This window comes from Takifugu rubripes, chromosome 13, assembly GCF_901000725.2.
Source record: "Takifugu rubripes chromosome 13, fTakRub1.2, whole genome shotgun sequence".
NCBI classification, from domain to species: domain Eukaryota; kingdom Metazoa; phylum Chordata; class Actinopteri; order Tetraodontiformes; family Tetraodontidae; genus Takifugu; species Takifugu rubripes.
This window is the reverse complement of record NC_042297.1, coordinates 15,679,452-15,699,251: the sequence shown is the minus strand read 5'-3', so window position 1 is coordinate 15,699,251 and position 19,800 is coordinate 15,679,452. Positions and strand designations below refer to the sequence as shown.

General features: G+C 42.4%; 1 protein-coding gene across 10 annotated transcripts in view; it reads right to left on the bottom strand.

Moving 5' to 3' along the window:
* The window catches only part of baz2ba (bromodomain adjacent to zinc finger domain, 2Ba), a 53,792-nt gene extending 34,269 nt beyond the window's left edge, over positions 1 to 19,523 (bottom strand). For 3 of the 10 annotated variants that reach the window (XM_011610069.2, XM_011610071.2, XM_011610077.2), the window contains exons 1-2: positions 19,188 to 19,522; positions 8,365 to 8,407 (exon numbers count right to left, since the gene is read on the bottom strand). The gene's annotated coding sequence lies outside the window, so the exon portion shown is untranslated. Of the gene's footprint in view, positions 1 to 8,364; positions 8,408 to 17,971; positions 18,200 to 19,187 lie in introns of those variants that run through there. The other 7 variants (XM_011610073.2, XM_011610075.2, XM_029846814.1 and 4 more) reach the window with 5 other exon arrangements.
* Positions 19,524 to 19,800: the final 277 nt, after the last annotated feature.

Below are 19,800 nucleotides of genomic sequence, written 5' to 3'. Positions count from 1 at the left end.
CGACTGTGGCAGAGCTTGCCTTGATGTTACTGTACTGCAGTCATAGTCCCACTGGTTGAAAACACGTGCACACACACACACACACACACACACACACACATTCATTGTATTACTTGTTTATTAGAAAGACACCATCGTGACCCACTATTAATTCCTTTAAATTCTAATTCAAAGTCTATGTATAATAGCACTGTTTACAATATATATAACAGGGCTTAAAGAAAAGAAAAATAACTAAGGCTATGCTAATTTGCTGACCATGTTTGGTGTACACCATGTAAGCGCCATGATGAGCGGCTCCCTTGATTGGTGAGGCTAAAACTAAAGCCGCCTAGGCCTGTTGTTGATAGCCATGTCTCACCCACTCACTGCCCAAGAGGGAGTCAGGACAGACACCACTGCTCAGAGTCTGTCTGTTCACATACGTAAAACATGGGCTAGGATTACACAGGGCTCAAATGTGACTCATCCTAAGAAGAGTGAGTGGAAGAACAACCCCCTGTTCTTCTGCACAACTTCTGCACACACATGCACACACACATGCACACACACATGCACACACTGACAGCGATGATGGCAACTTCACAGGCCCAGAGAGCGGACCTTGTGGTTCCATACACCTGCCAGAAACAGATGTTAAGAATAAATCAGAGGGAAGCTCAGGCTGAGGAAAGGCTCACACGGCTGTAACCCCACCAACTCACTATGCAGCACAAACACACATACACACACAATACAGAGCAAACAGCTGCACATGACAACACACGCCGGTGATGAAAGTAGCAATAGCGTGCATAAACCTGACAAACAGACAGAACTTGGTAGTAGGAAAGGAATTTTTTTCGATTTCCATCTACCCCACTTATATTTTTGTGTTTTTATCTCTTTTTTTCTGGTGCTGTGTAACCAATTCCTCCAGAGCTGAGGGCTTTAAGTGAAACTGTTTTGGAAGAGGACGAAATCCTCAAACAGACAAACAAGTCACAACAGGGCTGGAAGCGGTGTGGGCGGTTTGTAGAGGAAGCTGTTTTTCCGCTGCTGACTAGGTGAATTTCATGATTTCTTCACTTAAATCTAGTTGCTATGATTTATGAAGCATAAGCATCTTTACAAAGCATGTTGTTGCAATAGATGTGTTACACAATAACAAAAGGGAAAAAAGCAATTTTTGAGGACTATGAACTCTTAAAGTACAGTCTGAAAGTTAACAGCATCGTACACGCTGTCATTTTAGTGTGTCACTCTTCCTGGTTCCAGACACCATGTGTCACAAGGCAGATGAATCTTCCAACCACACATATTTTTCTAGGCTTTAATTCATGTCTTTGGCCACCTTTTGGCTCTTCTTTTATTGTGTGTGTGTGTGTGTCTGTGTCTGTGTCTGTGTCTGTGTGTGTCACCCTTCATGCTTAACAGCCCAGAAAGAGGAAAAACAGTAAGTTAACCAACAGTGCCCAACATTATCTCTTCTTTGCTGTCCTGGAATGCAAGCTCGCTCTGAAGCTCCAAAAATGTTCTTTCGTTATGAAACAATGTGTGCACCCGCATACGTGTGTATGAATACCTAAGTCTTGCTGTTTAGTATCATACCTAGAATAATTTTAGTTACAACATTTAAAATTGAGGTTCAAATCACTTTGAAAATAAAATATGCACAGACACATGATATCCAAGTTCTTTTTCATGATTAGTTCTGTTTCAACACTTGCCCTTGTCTGTCCTTACAGTCACTGGGCAAAATTAAGCCCAACCCTGGCCCTTGAGATGCCAATGAGTCTAACATCCATGACTCAAGGGGTCAGGCAGCCCATCCATGCTGAGCATTAGAGGTTAAGGGGATGAAACCAAGTGTGAAATGTGAGAAGACAAGCCAACATGGTTTCTCAGGCAACAAACAGAAAGGCGACAAACATATCACTGTGACTATAAGGAACGAAAGGTATTTTAAGAAGAAAGACTCACATCACTTGTGATTCACACAAGAGCAAAATGGGAAAGGAATTAATGTGGCTTTTGAACTAGCTGAGTTTAGATATGTTAATCAGTAATAGCCTGTTGTACTTCAGACAGAAGGTACAGGACACACTGTGTTTGTGTGCGTGAGTGTGAGAGAGAGATTGGCAAGTCCAGCACCGCCTGTATATGGGCTGGTTGAGGTAAGCAAAATCTCTACACCAGGAGATAATCCATCCAGAGGGTTTCCTCAGGAAGCATATGGAAAATGCAGATGCTTTTCAACCCACAATAGCTATTAATATCTTCTACACAACGTTTGCTCATGTCCAACTAAGGACTGCGATTCCTGCTTAAAATGTAGTCGCTATATGTAATACAAGCATATATAGTTTTTAATGAACATGCATTCATACATTTCTTTGTTAACCGCATACCCACACGGCTCGGTAAACTGACTGCTCAGACATGACAGGTTGTAGTCTGTTCATGCCATTTAAAGAAAGAATTCACTCACATATCCGCAATCATCACTCCAACTACCTGACAGGAATTGTTCACAGTGGCACCAAAAACTTGTGTTAAAATGACAGTGCTGCAAACTGTTTTAATTATAGCCGACATAGATAACAGCCTGTGGAAAACGTCAACCTTTTCTCAAAGCCTTCTGCAAGATATAAACATACAGTATTCCCTGGAAAATGCTCTTTCGTATGAGGATATGCAAGTGTGGGTGTGGGTGTATGTGTGCACGCGCATGTGAATACAATATTCGTTTTGCTGCAGGAGGACAATCTATGCATAACAATGAGACGCTCTAATGAAATCAGCCATCAACCTGCGATACATACATATTAAAGCAAGACCTCAGAGTGTCATTCGCTTAGTGCATCATTTGTTCCCACTCATTCTCTTTTTTATACATGCCACCTGACCTTTTAGAATATGTCCCACCCTCACTACTTCATGCTAAAAATAGGAAGTGTACCTGCAGAACAGGGACTAACAAACATGTATGCTGCAGTCAGGAATACTCTGAAAACATGATACAGCATTATTTGACGCTGAATCATTTTGTATGTTTGATTCTGAACTTTATAAACACACATTTCTTTGAGATTCACCGTTATAAATGTTACCACTGTCAAAGCTATACCTTCAGCATAATGTCATATCATCTCAGCTGGCAGGGAATGACGCTCCTCCTTCGCTCTAAGCACGCTTCACAGCTCTGGACTCTCTTTTGCTCCCTTTCTCTCCATAACCCCCACCCCCACATTGGCAGGGAAATGGATCCCTCCACCTGACAGTGGCCATTTTGAGCCTCCTCTCTCCTCTCGTCTCTACTTCTGCTTCCTGGTAAACAATAGGAGAGGGATAATTGATCAAACAGCCAGGGAACCCTCCGAGCAGGGGAAGGTCACCGCCCGCCAACCTAACTCACTCACAAGGGTGTGTGTGTGTGTGGGTGTGGGGGTGTGTGTGTGTGTGGGGGGGGGGGCGTGCGAGTGTGTGCGTGTGCATATACAGATGCATATAGTACACGTATGCAAGTGTACAGAAACGTATGTGTGTGTGTGCAAGTGGAGGGTGGCGGGTGGGGGGTGTTTCTGATGCTCTTGGGCTGCCATTTTTCTTCCCTGACAAAGACTCCATCTGCCACAGAGCCATTTGCTGCCTCCCGAGTCGCTAGAGCATTCTGCACGCCGTGTTCACCTTGATGTCACCTCTACACAGCTCCTGCCTTGCTGACGTTGTAACCACACACTCACACACATATACACAGTCTCTCTCACTCACTCTCTCTCTCTTTCTCTCACACACATTTCTTCTCCAACTCACAAACACACTTTAAGCTACTGTCATACTATCTTTGCACTTTCAACACACAAACACAAACACACACACACACACTCAGATCCACACACACATGGAGAGTGCGTATGTGTCAAGGCAGTGGCCTTCGCTCTACTCTGCATGGCTGATATCACTGTGCAACCATCAGCGCTGTGCATTGTGGGAGTGTCTGTTGGGGCAAAAAGACGCGACAGGGGCTGAGGGATTCACACGCCTCTGAAAGACAGCCGAAGGTGGGGGGGAGGGAGAGAAAGGGAGAGATATATGGAGGGGGCCGGTAACTGGAAATGAGAGATGGCATTTTAAAGAGGAAGCTGAATTTCACCTGCAATTACCGTAGCTCCGGGGCACATGGCTCGGTTAAGAGACATTTCATTCCAAAGCCACCATGTATAGCTGCTGCACTAAGCCCTGAGAGGCACATAAAGAAGAATGGAGACAGAAAACGGAGAGACGAAAACTCTCCTCAGCCCAAGATGGCTCTCAGCAGATGCAATGATGAAAGAGAGTAGGTAGTCAGGGGTGTAACTGGTAAATGAAACCAAGCACAAAAAGCTGGAGAGGGAACAAGAATATGGCAGAGGAAAGGAAACAAGGACGGATAGACATTCTCCTTCAGCAGGCCCCAACTCAGCCATCTGCACACCAGACCAGACAGCTGAACTGGGCCTCTGAGAGCAAACACGTGCACACATACACACAGTGAACAAAGAGCAAATAAAGTCCAATGAAAACTGACACACGTTTTCACAGGGACCTACATGCAAAGCTGGAGGGGTTTAATGATAGATTTCTTTTGTAGTATTCATTCTCTTACTCCTTTCCCACACAGACACAGAACTCTAAATGAAAGTGTAATGGTTTCCCTAAGGCTCAGTGTCCTGGACTGCTTTACCGACCAGACTGCTGTGTATCATAGGAGAAGTGTGACTGCACAAATACAGTAATGAGCCCTTGCTGGGAGCAGGGAGCCTCCTGGCACTGCTAATGGCTCCTCTGGATTGCAGTTGTATCCAGGTTACAACCTGGGCTGGCTCACAGGGTCAGAAGGGACAATTTATTTCCAGAGCAGGACCACGCCAGGTCTGTGTTTGTGGCAGTGGGGAAAGGGTGACAGTTACGGGACACAAAGTTTTGTCAGAAGTGCAATCACTGGGTGGTTTGGTGCTTGGGTTAGCCTTAAAAACAGTATGCCCAATAAACTTGAAGGCTTTCATGGGGCAACAGCTGGCATTTTGTAGGCATCACGTATGGGAGGGAGAAGTGGGTGGGGGTTGGGGATTGTCTGTGTGGTCCACTTACCACCATAAAAGAAAAGCCTTGCTAAGCATGCACAAAAGTACACAACTAGTCATAGTCACAGAAACTGTAAAGTAATTTAAGAATAACCAATGCAATCGATTTGGAATTATAAATTCTTCGAAATAAAATCCGCCTTATACAATTGTGCCTTTCACAGTTCTGTTGTTGGTTGAGTGGTAAGTAAGTGTCTTACGTCACAGGCTACAAGATTTATAAACTATGGGGATTTAATGGTTTGCTCTAAGTATTTTATAAGTGACAAGAATGCAACATTATGATGCCCAAAACTCTGTATATTTAATATTTTGATCAATGAACTACAACAAATCCACACTAATACATATACACAGGCACACAGACCACTTCCTTTGTTATCCTCTCTGGGAAAACTCACAGCTTGGGTTCTTTAGCTCCTGTTTTGTCTGACCCTCCTTTCAAAATGTCCCCCTTATGACCATGCACATTATCATCCGGGCAGGCAGCCCCTGAGTAGACTGGGGCTCCCTGGGTGCAGGCAGTGATTCATGGCACAAGGGTCTGTAAAAGAGCAGCTTCGGCCCACGCTGAAGCCCTTCACATGACAAGGAGAGCAGGGGCTGTTTGGCAACTGGCATGAATCAAAAGTCTGTCCAAAGGACTGAACCCTACAGAGACACGGCAGGCCAAGCAAAGCCAAAGAGGAATGGTCAGTGTGAGTGTGTGTTCTTGTACATTGTACAAAAATAAGGACCACAGTACATATTTCATTTACAAAGTGAAGTCGTTCTCGCTGGTCCTCAAAACACCACAGGGCTGTTTGAGGGTTAAAATTTGCTGGTAGGGTTAGGGAGTATAGTTAGTATTGTGATTAGGTTATGGTGAGGGTGGGTCTTCAGTTGTGATGGTTAGGGGCAGTAGAATGCATCATGTCAATGACAGTTCTCACAAAGATAGAAGCACATGTTTGTGTGTGTGTGTGTGTGTGTGTTGGGGGGGTTAGAGAGTGAAAGAGACACACACAGTTGTGCTTTTCAAACTACTGCTGATGTGTGTCTGTTGCATCTATACCGTTCTCTATCGCGAGGACAATCTCGCAGAGGCATTTTAACAATCTTAGCTCCGAGGCAAGTACAAAGTACTAAATGTTTAGGTGTTATCTCTAACACTTCCCGAATCTAGCTGAGCACCAGTTTAAAGGGCAATGGGAAATAGACACCGCCAGAAACAAAGTGACTCATGAATAAATGCTGAGAAATGATAGAAGGTGCTAGAACTGATGAAATCTCTCAAGTTTTGTGACAGGCATCGAGACACAAATTCTGTGTCCTCGGGCTACGAGGTGTAATTTCCCCTTCGAATGTCATAAGAGCCATGTCAAAAATTATCCACCACACTAAGAAGAAAATGCTTCAAAGAGAGAGAAAATCTATCCATCCATCTACCTTCTCTCTCATGGTGGGATGCCATAGGAAATGCTAGCCCCACAGGACACACACGCACACATAAAGAGTGGACTGCTGTGGGGCTGACGCAAGACTATCTCTGTCTCACGTGTCTCTCCCCTTCGGCCGCCTGCTGCTCCTGACCTTCGAGATGTTTTTCTCTCTCCTTCTTCCTCTCCTTTTCTTCCTCTCTATTTCACACTCATTTAACACGCGTGCACACATACACCGCACCACATCACACACATTTGTGCGTGCTCGTGTGCACACACACACACACACACACACACACACACCTTTCAGCCACTCAGTATATTGTCATTAAAAGGCATTGCATTTGAAGCATGGATCAAACAGATGTGGCTGTGTAAGCAATGCTGCTTCTTCAAACAGCTCATTGGCTTAAGTACAGATAGTCTGCATGCATTACACCGCTCTCTCTTAAATGCATGCATCAAAACATATATGTGCAACCAAATGCATAGACACAATCTTCCTGGAAACAAGCCTCACTCTGGTTGCGGTTCAGCAGTGGCTGATGGGTATGAATTTAAGATTATAGTGTTGTAAAAAAAAGTCATCAGTGTTTTAGGAGACCAATGGGTCACATTTTTAGTGAAAAATCTTTGCCAGAAATCTAATTAACCATACATGTTTAATGTGGCTCACTAAAACGCTGCCATACGTTTACATAACCAATAGCTTTGTGCTATAAGACATATTTCTTTGTCTTTGCATTCGCTGTCATTATTTGCATATTCCTCTGGGTGTTTGACTTGAGAAGCTCTTTCCCCTTTCTTTCTCTTGCCTTCCACGCAACAAATGTCAGCTAATTACACCACAGTTGTTTGGATGAGCTCCATATTTCTCTGCTCTGCTGTCATTTCTACGGGAAAAGTCACACAGCCAAGGAACAAGTGAGAAAGACCCACCGATGGGGGTAGAGCTACAGGGGTACAACCCCTAGCAATTGGTTTCTAAAGAGAAGACGTGTCAATATCCATCACACATGATACAACCTACCTGTGGAGGATATTATTCACAGCCAGACATGATGTGTAATGGTTAGACCTGATGTAATCAGGCCTGGTTACACTCAAGGCTTATGATCCACTCTGCCAAAGCTGGTGTTTTCCTAAACTCTGCATTCAGTGAAAACCTTCAAATAAAAGATCCCATTTCACCTACTATCATGCTCACAACAAGGCCAACGAGTCAGGCAGGAGTGAAAAGTGCAAGTCATTGTTGGTGTGTGGCACAATGAACTGCCGCACTGGTGTATGTGAAGTGAAGCCTTGACGATGCTGCCGCACCCCTGAGTACAAGCAGCTAACACACAGAGATGGATGAGCAAAGAAAAGAAAAAAAAGAAAGCATGTAGCAACACAAAAACAACCAACCCCGATCTAACCTCAAAGCCGTACAGGGCACAATTAACTTCCATTTAAATTCAGCAGTGACTCTGATGTGACAGAAAACTCTTAGGGTGTTTATTAGGTGCATACATTTCAGAAAAATATTCTGATTATGATGGGAAAAATCTAATTAATTGCTTGATTCACTGAATGAACCCCGAATTTGTAATGTAATCATAATAACTGTTTTTCAAGGGACTCTTGTTAAAATTAATTGGGGAAGAAAAAACAACATCTTTTGCTGAATGAATGAAAATCAAATTAGGCTTGAAACTGAAGGAGTTTGCTCTGCAAATTTGCTCTGGTATGCAGGGTATCTATAGAGTAAATGAAAAGCACTTTGAATGACACATGTACTCATTTGCTAAATATACATGTGGAAATTAATGTTCATGTTGTATATATTGTATACTCACTGTTAAAGATGTCTTCAGCTCTTTGTCATCACTGCTGCAACACCTGGGAAAAACAGACAAAAGTTAACTGCAGGGCAGCTCAAAACAAGTCTGAATAAACAGAAGTTCTTAATAATAACATTTAGGATGTGAAAATTGTAAAAAATTCCAGATACCAACACACAGACACACACACACACAGAAAGTTTCTATCTTTTCCTTGTAAAACCTGTTTGCTAGAAATGGATCTACACACCGGAGCTTCGAGCATGAGGATATTTTCCCCAAACACAAGACGGTTCTTGCAGAGAACCAAGCCTTTCCAGTGTTCTCACGCCCATCTCTCACGCTTTGTCCTCTATAGGCCCTCCTGTGCTGTTGCAGCCTGAGCCTAATCTAAGAAGATCACCAAAACAGGCACCACCCAGATATAACATGTCATAGTAAGAAAATACACGTTTTATCTATGTGACATAGCCCTATGCAAGTTATAAACACCAGGCATAGGACTACGGATTCTTCAGTAAATGACTGAAATGCTTTCAATCACAGCTAGTTTTCCTAATCTCTAACAACATCAAACAGCATGAATTCAATTCAGCTAATTTTAAAGTAAAACACAACCTCGGAGTGCAATAAACAGTCCAACTGTTGTCTAATAGCATGTGTGGATAGCTAGCTAACGAGGTTTTGTTGACAGTAAACACGTCCATCTGGTAAACTTCTAATGTAATTCAATGGACGGTTCCTTTGCTCATGCTCGAATATTATATATGACTAGGCTACACCAAATGTGCCCCTGAAACATTAGTCCGTCAGTGTATCTCCGCACTGAGCTCACCTGTTGATAACGACACCCTTTGAATGGAGATAGTTAATTATCTATTCTTAACTGACAGACACACGTGTGCATCCTTGTGTATGTATATATACATACACAAAGAGAGACAAAGAGAGACTAGAGATGTACAGAAATACTTTGATAGCTCAGTGCAGTGATAATGATAACAGAAAGCCAGGTAACCTGAATTCATTTTCAGCTTTTCATAAAGGCCTATTAGTGGATGATTAAAGGATCTCTGCACATAGGTCTTCACCATAGAAAATGATTTGCCAGCCACAAGGCAGGTAAATTACACTGGATAAGAAAGCAACTGCTGTCTGCCATTATTTGCTTAACTGTGAATCAGGTTCTTTGTCTGTTAACTTCATTTTACGGCAAGTGATTCAGTTTTAGATCGACCTAAAATATCAAGAAGAAAAACACGTCACCTGTTCCTCAAGAAACATTCTTTCACTGTAATAGTCCTCATGAGGACTGTCAGATTTTTCATTCTTAATTAGTATGAACTGTTCTGTTCCTCACTCAGTTTTCATAGCAAATGTAAAAAATGATTAACACTTTGTAATTTTTCTAAGTGTTATGCTTTGGAAATTAAAGCCTGTTTATACACAAAGTTACAGTATTTGGAAGTTACAACATAATCACCGCTATTGCTTACTAATTTCCATCTAATTATCTTGAAGACAAAAGAATCAGAAGAGAAAAAACAGGAACTATCTGCAAAGTTGTAATTACCTGCATTTACACTCCAGACATGCGTGCACAGGGACTGTGCAACCTAACTGTTATGAGTTCTCTGAACTGTTAAGATGTTTTGCTTCTAAAATCTTTCCTCACCTCTCACCCAAGAAAGAAAGAAAGAAAGAAAGAAAGAAAGAAAGAAAGAAAGAAAGAAAGAAAGAAAGAAAGAAAGAAAGAAAGAAAGAAAGAAAGAAAGAAAGAAGAAAGAAAGAAAGAAAGAAAGAAAGAAAGAAAGAAAGAAAGAAAGAAAGAAAGAAAGAAAGAAAGAAAGAAAGAAAGAAAGAAAGAAAGAAAGAAAGAAAGAAAGAAAGAAAGAAAGAAAGAAAGAAAGAAGTTTTGAGGTCTCTTTACAAAACAACTGTTGGTATTTGAATGTCAGTAAAGACAGGAGCACCCTGTAAGTTTGCATACAGAGCTTGGCCTAAAATCTCTTGCTTTTTAATATTTGATGCCTTGTTAGGAGAGCTACACTGGTGAGGTGTTTGTCTCTGTTGATCTTTGGCACACCAGGCCCTGTGGGAGTGAGTTAGAAAGACTTGGCCGCAGACATTTTCCTGAAGCCCCCAGAACAAAACAGGCAAGTCTTGACAGTCTGTCCGCCACCGAGTCGTCACACAATCAGTTGCAGGAAACCAATCCCTAAATAGCTGTGATTCATCTCTTCATCACACACAATGACGGTACACAGTGCACAAAGAAGCTCTCTCTTCCCCCCTCTCTCTCTCTCTCTTTCTGTCTGTCTTCCCCTATCTGTCTCAACCCCTTCCCCCAGTGTGGTCTCTCATGCTACTTAAAAATAAGTGCTTCTCCCAGCTTTCTTTGCCCTGTGATTTACTGGCAGTGTTTAACTGCAGGGCAGCATCTTTTATTGTTACATGATCTGGAGCTGAAAGCTGACAAAATGGAATCCCAGTGCAAGTACCTTTGTGTGTGAGTGCATATTCTGAGCCAAGCAAGAAATGGGTAAAGGAATGAAAAACTTGTGTGAGAAATGTTTGCCTAAATGCATTTCCAATCCTCACAGGCTGTGTGTGTGTGTGTGTGTGCGCGCGTGCGTGTGAATTTGTGTGTGTTATGTTTGTCGCTCTACTAAATGGTTTCTTCCTTGACTTGATGGAACAAGTGCCATCTCAAGGGAACGGGTTATACCACACAGACAAAGTAAAGAGCTTTGAGACTGGTGAAAAGCTTAGAGCATTACTGTGATCCATTTGTGAGAGGAAGAATATATGTGTACAGTATGTGACATAGCATGGTGAATTATGGACATCTTTTTTTCTGTGTATGCAGGCAAGCTTTTGTGTTGCCATGATGACTACGCTTAATGGCTTAAAGCCTGTCGTTGAATTAGGCAATCCACTTCCTGTTCTTAATTTTCTATGTAAGAACCTAATTCAATAATTTGGTCGACCTGGCCTTGCCAGAATCTGTTCACAGTGGCATTTGGAACGATGACATCAGTACAGTATGTGACTGAATCATCACCACTGGATAATCAGGCTAGCACAGGCCTACACAGCAGGTTCAGTGTATCATTACAGCCTGGATGATCCATCAAGATGATGTGTGAAGGTCAGAGTAGCCGTGACCAACGCAGCTGTCATATCTCCTCCCAGCACCCTCTTGGCTAACTGGGCTTCCAAAACACTCAGCACAAAACATGGCCGACTGGGGAGCACAGGGGCCAGGGCCAACACAATATGCCTATATCCAATACAAGGCTCATATTATGACAGTCACAACATCTGGTGCAGGAAGATTTTTTTTTTCAAAGTTTACTGCAATTTCACGTAAATTTCTAAATAAATGCCAAATATTACCACAGATCTGACTATAAGCACCGATGGATAAAAGAAAAAAGATACTGTAAAGGTCTGTAGAGAGCACATGTGAATCCACTTTGATTTTAGTGTTTGGATGTGATGCTTCTATTAAATGTATCTGCTGTCTCCTTGATCAAGGGAGTCAATAAAGGGCCGGTCCAGTCAAAGCCTCCGGGGTACGTGTGTATCCTCGAGTACGTGTGTGTGTGTATGCGCATGCGTGTTAAGGGCAAGATTCGAAGTATTCTGACAGGTGAGTGATTGAGTGCTTTCATTTCCCTGTGGCAACAATGAGCTGTGCACACAAACATGCAACATACAGACGCATACACGCGCAAATGAAAAAGTCATACACGGTAGAAGATGGAGCGAGAGCAGGAGTGAAAGAGCTGTTGTTGACTAAAGGATGCTGCTTAAATTAGCTCTAAATGTCTGGATTACACACGGGAGCTCTCGCAGAGCTTTAGCAGACACCGCCTACAGTGCTGGACGTATGTGGATGTTTCCATCATTTCCAAGGACGTGCAAACACGTAACACATGCTCCCACGAACACATTGTCTTTACGATAGTTCTGAATATGCGACAGCCTGATCACACATGAGCACGTGCATGCAATTCAGACAAAACTGGGGACATGGATGGATTAAAAATGTGTCAAAAGAATAAACACATTTTTTTCCAACCATATCGTCAGATGTTTTTGTCTCGTTCTTGGCTTCTGTTGGTCGGCAGAGCATGGGTTATGGTAGGAGACATAAAGACAGGGTAAGAAAGGAGGAGAAAAAAGAAAAGGGTAATGAGGGAGGTCAGCGCCCCAGTCTTAGATAAAGGCCCTCTCCCTCCCTACTGCCTCGGCTTTCGAAAGCCCCTGCCAGGATCGCGAGTCGTCTCACGTTACAGCTGTCTCTCAGTGTCATCGTTCAGAAAGAGAGAGTGCAAGCAGGAGGGAAACAGACAGAGTGAGAGAAAGACAGACGGAGAGAGGGAAAATGGGACAATGCCACCGCCTGAGAGGAGCTAGGCTTTCATAGATGGACAAGAGAAAAACAACAGCAGCAGGTTCAACTGGAAAAAGAAACCATGTGGCTTGGATGACTTATGGCTCTTCTCGTGTGTATTGTCATGACAGAGAAAAAGGCATTTTGTTCATTTAAAGGTGTGTTTGACCTTTTCAAGATATCATTTCAAACTGTAGTGTGAAAATATAATTTCCTTTATTCCATACAGGACTATATATATAGGCTCCTAAAGGGGAAATTTCATCTTGTAATATATTGTGAAAATATAAATAGTAGTACGATTTATTAAAAGAATGATACCGGCTGCTGCACACTGGCAGTTGTCTGTGGATATGTTTGTTCACTCGTGTCCCAATATGTTCAAAACAACACCCTGGACCACAACTGACTGTTACAATTACTGATAGTATTTAAAAAACTATCATGGATTTCAGCTTCATTCTAAACTACATCACCTAGTTGGCCAACATGCGGAGCACTACAATATCCAGTCCAGTTTCCATAAAATAGGGCCCTGAGCACATACGTAAATGTAGTGCACGGATCACAACGGTTTTCCCATTTGTTTGTGGCATTTCTTCTGCAGGTCTGCAGGAGTTAAATTTTGAAATTCTGGTTCAGTTTGGAGTCAGCTTTGCCAGCGCAGCTAAAACAAAAAGCCTCTGTGGCAGCAGTGACCAGATTTTAAATGCTGAAGAAGATCAATAAATGGGGGTTGTTGAGGCACAAGCTTATGCATTCGTGTGTGTGTGTGTGTGTGTGTGTGTGTGTATGTGTGCATAAATGCCTGTATTCTGACAGTAAATGCATGTGTGTGTGTATATGTGTGCATGTATACATTTTTCTTTACACCCTCTAAGGCTCACAGCTCCCCTGCCAGTTACAACCTATTCTATGTACATACTATCATCAAGAATCCCACTGACCCAGGAGGCACACCAATAGAGAAACCAATATCATTCCCATTCCCACATCCAGACCATCTTTCTATTCCTTTTCCCTTTTCCATCTACGAACAGCCAGCACGTATTGTGAGGGAAAGTGTAAATATAGGCCCCGTGCTACATAGGGAGAATGTCAAGGTACAGCAAACATCCAACTAAATAGCCGTTGTTCCACCATTTTCATAATCATCTTCCTGCTAAAACAAAAAGGCTAGATATGACAGACAGGTAAAAATGCCAGAAAACATCTTGGGGGGGGGTTCTGTAAATGCGATGATGTTAACAAATTTATCTTGTTCAGTTGAAATGTTAAAAATGTCTCGATCTCTTGAGGCCATCCAACACAGACACATTTCTTTTTTCACAAAAGTATAGATTTACAAGCCTGTTGTGGGGTTGTTTGTCATCACTCAAACCTGTTATAAATGGATAGACATTAAATAGATACGTTCAGTTCACATAAAATGAGAACCTTCATTGCCATATCTTTACCACATAAATATGTAATGGAGACAAATAGTGAATAATGAGGAGTGGTGCGTGTGGTGCTCCACAGTTCCGCTGAACAAGAACTACATCTGTAATTTCATCTCCTCGGTAATGTACGAAAAACAAAAACAGCCCTGAAGTGGAAAAAAAAAAATCATCAGGACCTTTTGAGACTTCATTAAAAGAAACTTGCATGGACTTTCCAAACAAGGTGTCTCTTTAGAGGAGAAAATCAACCTTTTCACCTCGCTGGTGGAAAAACCAGCATCCCAACGAGACGGAGCAAGCGCAAACAACCTTGACTTTCATCAAGGAAATTCTCACATTGAATGATAAATAGAAGCCCAGGGGACGAACAGCAAAGAAGCAGCTTATCGCCTTTCCCTCCCAAATTTGGCCGCTCTGCTTTCTGTCTCCTCAAAGTCAACACTGGGTGACCCTCTTGCTCTTTACGCTGCTTATTGTTTGGTAATTAATCCACCATATGTAATCCACAGAAATGCGGAGAAAAATAAAAGGGTTTCTTGGTTGTTTCACCTTAATTAACAGCTGAGTTTGGTCATTTGTTTCTACAAGAGGAGGCATATGTGCCCTGTCTCATTAACTTGGGTTTTATTTACATTTCTCCTTACAGAGATATAAGCAGATATTTGTTGCAGAAGATGGAAGAAATTCTGCCATATCAGAGATATCAGTGCAAACTGTGCACTTTGGATGATTATCTGAGCTCCATGAATAAAAGAGTAAGATGGTTTCACCAATTTTCCATTTAATACCAGCCACTGTGCGCACATACAAGTAAGAAAGGTCCGTGCATGGGACAGTAACCTACTAAAAATACAGTAGGATGCAAAAACAGAAAACAGAACTTATTTAATCAAAGAAACATTGTCAATCTCATGCTTCTGAGGGAGTTGCACTTGTGTTTATGCTGGGTTTCTTCTCAAAGGACGCGTCCATTTGAAGTCCTAAACTTTTGCAGTATTTAAATGACTGGCTTTGTGCGCGCACATTTATAAGTAATTCGTGCGAAGAACGGGTGGCGAAAAGGAAATCGGATGATCAGAACTCTTTTTAACTCTGTTACCAGACAGCAGACCTCCACTTCCTCTTTAAACTTCACAGCTCTTTGTTGGCGCTCACATGCAGAGATTTGACAGGGATCCCAGATGGCCGTTATTATCAATGGATTGTTTGTAGGCTTAAATATTATCCGTCTAAATTCAAAAACTGACATGACTGCTGTATTTGAGTTAAGCTACAAGCAGACTCTTAAGGACATTACACTGACCAGAGTAAGATCTAACATTAAGTAAAGGCAATAGAATCAAGGGCAGCTGATATTACCAATTTTCCATATCTCTTGTATACTTTGATTTTTGGAATTAAAAATAATGTTTGTAGGGTCCTAAAAGTGACAATAAAGAGAATGGGGGCGTTTAAATGACATCATTTTGCAAGCAAAGGGAAGCGCTACTGCACACCACCTGATGGTGATGACTTGATCAATACATCATGTGCTCCTAATTAAATCTCTGTCACTTCGTTTAAAAATATATAGACTCACAACGGGTTTCCTCCAAATAAAACAGACAGCTCCATATTTGATACCAGAGGATTATATAGAGAATACAGCCATATGTGCACATGGGATTGTCTTCTCAAAAGCTGTCAGAGTTCTGTCAGATTCAGCACCCCAGACACAGAGCTCGTGAACCTAATTTCACCTAATCAGCTTAGTCAATAGCAACCGTTTGCTGTGACTTTGGTAGACATGCAAATAGGGCTTAACTATGTCTATCCTTAATTCCTAAATGTTCCGAGTCAGGCGGAAGTCCTTCTTTATCTCTTCAAAAACAACTGTACCAATTTGAGAGAATGAAAGTAAAAAGGGGAGAGAGAGAGAATAAAAATCCAGCCAAGAGTTTATGGTTTGTTTGTTTTTTTCTTGACCTGGCAGGAAGAGACATCTCTGATCTGACTGTGCTTGAGGTAGCACAGTGTGCTTTCATTTCAGAACAACATGGCAAACAAACTCTGACAGATTTGTTCATCTTTTTTTCACTTTTTGTTCTTGCTCACTCTGTTTCTCAAATTATGGGAAAACACGCAGCACAAATATATTAGTGCTTGTTGGGTTTGTATGTTCAGCTGCAGTGACACACACACACGCGCGCGCGCACGCACACACACCACAGAAACAAATCTGCACTAAATGATGCTAACAATAGAGAGCTGAAATAATGGCAGAAAACTGAAAGAAACTGTTCCGTCTCAATTCACTGATACCACTAATGGCTTCTTAGCAGCTCCATGAAATCAAGCAGCTGTCATGTCGATGCATCAGCAGCGAGAGGAGGGAGAGCCATCCCCATAAGGACAGAGGCACCGCGCCTTCATGTTTGGCTAAACATCTGCTCCTCTGCACTCCAGCTTTGCAGCAATAAATGGGCAAACAAAAGAGGTGGGAGGTGAAATGATCAGATTTTCCATTTCAAAGCATTTGTTCAGTTGGATTTGTCCTCCTCATCCTTCTAAAAATGCTTAGGCATAAGGAAAAGTGAGATCTGTCAGATTTTTTTTAACAATGAGGGACACATAATGCCCTTTATAAGATGGATGACAAGAATAAGGTCACCAGTTCTTTCTGCAAAGACAGTTTACTGTCTAAACTGCTGAAGCTGTACTTCTCCGATTAATGCAGCAGGCAACACTCGGGCATGGTTCGTCTCCACCAAACGTTATAAAGCGATCAACTGTGTTGATCAAGCAAAACCACACTTTTAATGTTATTGTGTTACTTCAACTGAATTAAGTCAAAGTTAGACAAAGCCAGATAATTGCATCAGACAACACAGATCCCTCATTCAGGCTCAAACTGGATGCACTGTGTATTCTCCACTCCGCAATTCCCTGTCCTCCAGCTTGACCAACGGTATTAATATGTAACTAAAGAACCAGGAGCGATACAGGGACACGACGACAAATAAGCTTCTGGAGTGATTTTGCTGACTTTTTTTTTGCCAGTTGTTTGATTCTTTGAAATGGAAGATGTCAACTGGAAAAAGGTCCAAAATGAACAGAAGCTGACATGGATGGGGGGGGGGGGGGGGTTGATCGACACCTCAGTTAATAGATCAGTTCCCCTCCAACACTTGTGAACTGCGATTTAAAAAAAGACACATTGGTGCAGTTAAATGGCCCAGTCGAGCTCTAACTGTATAGCTGACATGTAAATGTCCTGTCTGTGCGTGTTTGTTTGCTGCAGCTGCAGGTCTGTATCAGTGTGCCTGATAGCATATTTACAGACACAATCAATTCCACCGTGATAAAAAAAATAAATCCAACATGTACGTAATGACTTTACAATCACATAAATACTTTCGAACATCTTCTAGATCCAAACAGCATCCTTTATGAGTTAATTAGCAGATATTATGTCATTTTGGTTGTCCTGTCCAGTCATCCCAACTTATTTCGTTCTCTGTACACTTGCACCAACATTTTAAAGCACATTTTTTAATTCTATAGAATGTTCCATGCGTGTCATCATTTCAGTTGGATCGTCTACCCTTGGTAATTAATAACCGTCCTTCCTCCCTTCTTTCCTTCCCTCCTCCATTCATTCATTCACTCCCGCATAACTGCTAACCCAAACACGAAACATCGCCTAATAATCTAATTTAAATAAATGCAATTAAAAACCATTGTGAAAGCGTTTATTTAATCGCAGGCTGTTAGCCTTCTAGCACCGCATCGCACTCACCTGCCTGGCCATTATGCTGTACACACGCACGTCACCTTATCTTTTCTTTTTCGACCAAACCACAAAAACAAACAGCAAACTAAAACAATCTTGAAACCATCGCCGACAATCTGTTAACCGCTTTCGTTTGCTCTCTAAATCCACGTTCACGACGCGATTCTGGAGTTTGTTTTGTTTCTTTTTTCTTTTTAAATCCAAGCCTGAACTTTGGTAAAACTTGCGAGGAAAAAAAAAAAAAAAAAAAAAACACGGATCCGTTTCCTTTTAAAGTCGTCTTGTGTGCGCGTGTGTGCGCGTGAAGCGAGGGGGGTATGGGGAAGGGGGGGGGGGGGGGGGTGTGCTTCGAGGGGGGACGAATTTTAAATAACCAAGATGGCGAGAGGCTTGTTGTTTTGAAAGGGGCAGAAAAAAATGGAGGATATTGTAATATACACAAAGGGATACATTTCAACAACTCGGCCGGGCGGCTGCTAGCTTGCCAGCACGCTTCGCCGTTTGAGGAAGCGGCAGCGATATCGCTCCCCGGCCGGCTGGCCACCAACGGCAGGGCGAAAAACTCAAAACTCTGACCCACTCAGAGGGGCAGAATGAATATTATACTTCAAAGTTAATCCAAACCGATAAGGATATGTTGTGTGTTTGTCACCGACTGCTTTATTTTGGCGTCGAGGGACTATTTAACTGGATGGGGGGGGGTGTTTTTCTATCGGACGGCCAACGACAACCAGAGGCAGGCAGGCAGTTCGGTGCTTCGTGGTCACCCCCACGTTCAGCACGACAAATACGCACTTAAAACAAGCACCCGTGTGCGTGGACGACCGGTAAAAGCGAAAGAGACAAGGGGCGAATCCCTAAAAAAGTTTAAATTGTCAAAGATAAACCGAGTGATTGAATAAAACAAGCGTGAGCGAGCGGTGCGGCGAGGGACACAAAGACGATTACCACTATCAGGTCAACACTCCGGAGGAAGAAAAAACCCCACTTCGTTCTTTACGTTTCGGATCAAGAACTTGGTCGTTTCGATCAAACGTTTCGGCTGGCGAATATAAAAGCTGAATGAACGTTAACACAAAACGGAAAACTATCAATCTACCGAGCAGTTTACGCACGCTAGAGGGGGGGGAAAGAGCTAAAACTAGAAGCGGAGCCAGCTTTACGCAGCTCATCGCCCGTTCGGATGTGGAGAAAACAGCGTCAGTAGAAATAAAGCACTTACCTTTTTTTAGTTTCGATACTTTACTTATGTCCAACGCGGTTTTTTAGTTCAACGAGCACTTCGAGCCGGTCTTCTCCTCACCTCTTTTTTTCCCTTGGTCGCTTTTGGTTATGAAAGAGGTCGAGGACGAGTGATAAAGAAGGGAATTGGGCAGTAATTGAGTCTCGGTGTGTGAGTGCGTGCGTGCGTGTGTGTTAGTTACTAACAGCAGATTGAAGGAGACTCTTCTCAAGGTTTATTCAGCTCCACTTCAAGGAACCGACCTGACGTCAGCTCACTACTGCCACACAAAGAAAACTTATTATTTGTGCAGCGGCCGGAGTGAAGGAAGGCTGCTCTTATTGACCGTTATGACTTGATATGCGACGTTGTCATCGGCGCTGTCACGGATGCGGCAACTTTATCGACGTTGTTGGCGGCGTTAAACCCGCAGATTATGCGGCGACGCTCGGTTGGTCCACAGCCAAGCAAACAAACGGACGATTTAAATCGCGCCACGTTAAAAAAAAATAGAAAATAAAAAAAAAAGAGGAAGAAAAAAAAACCACACACAAACTGCAACTTTTACAACTTTTGCTCAATTAGAGCACATGGATGATCATTTAGGGTTTTA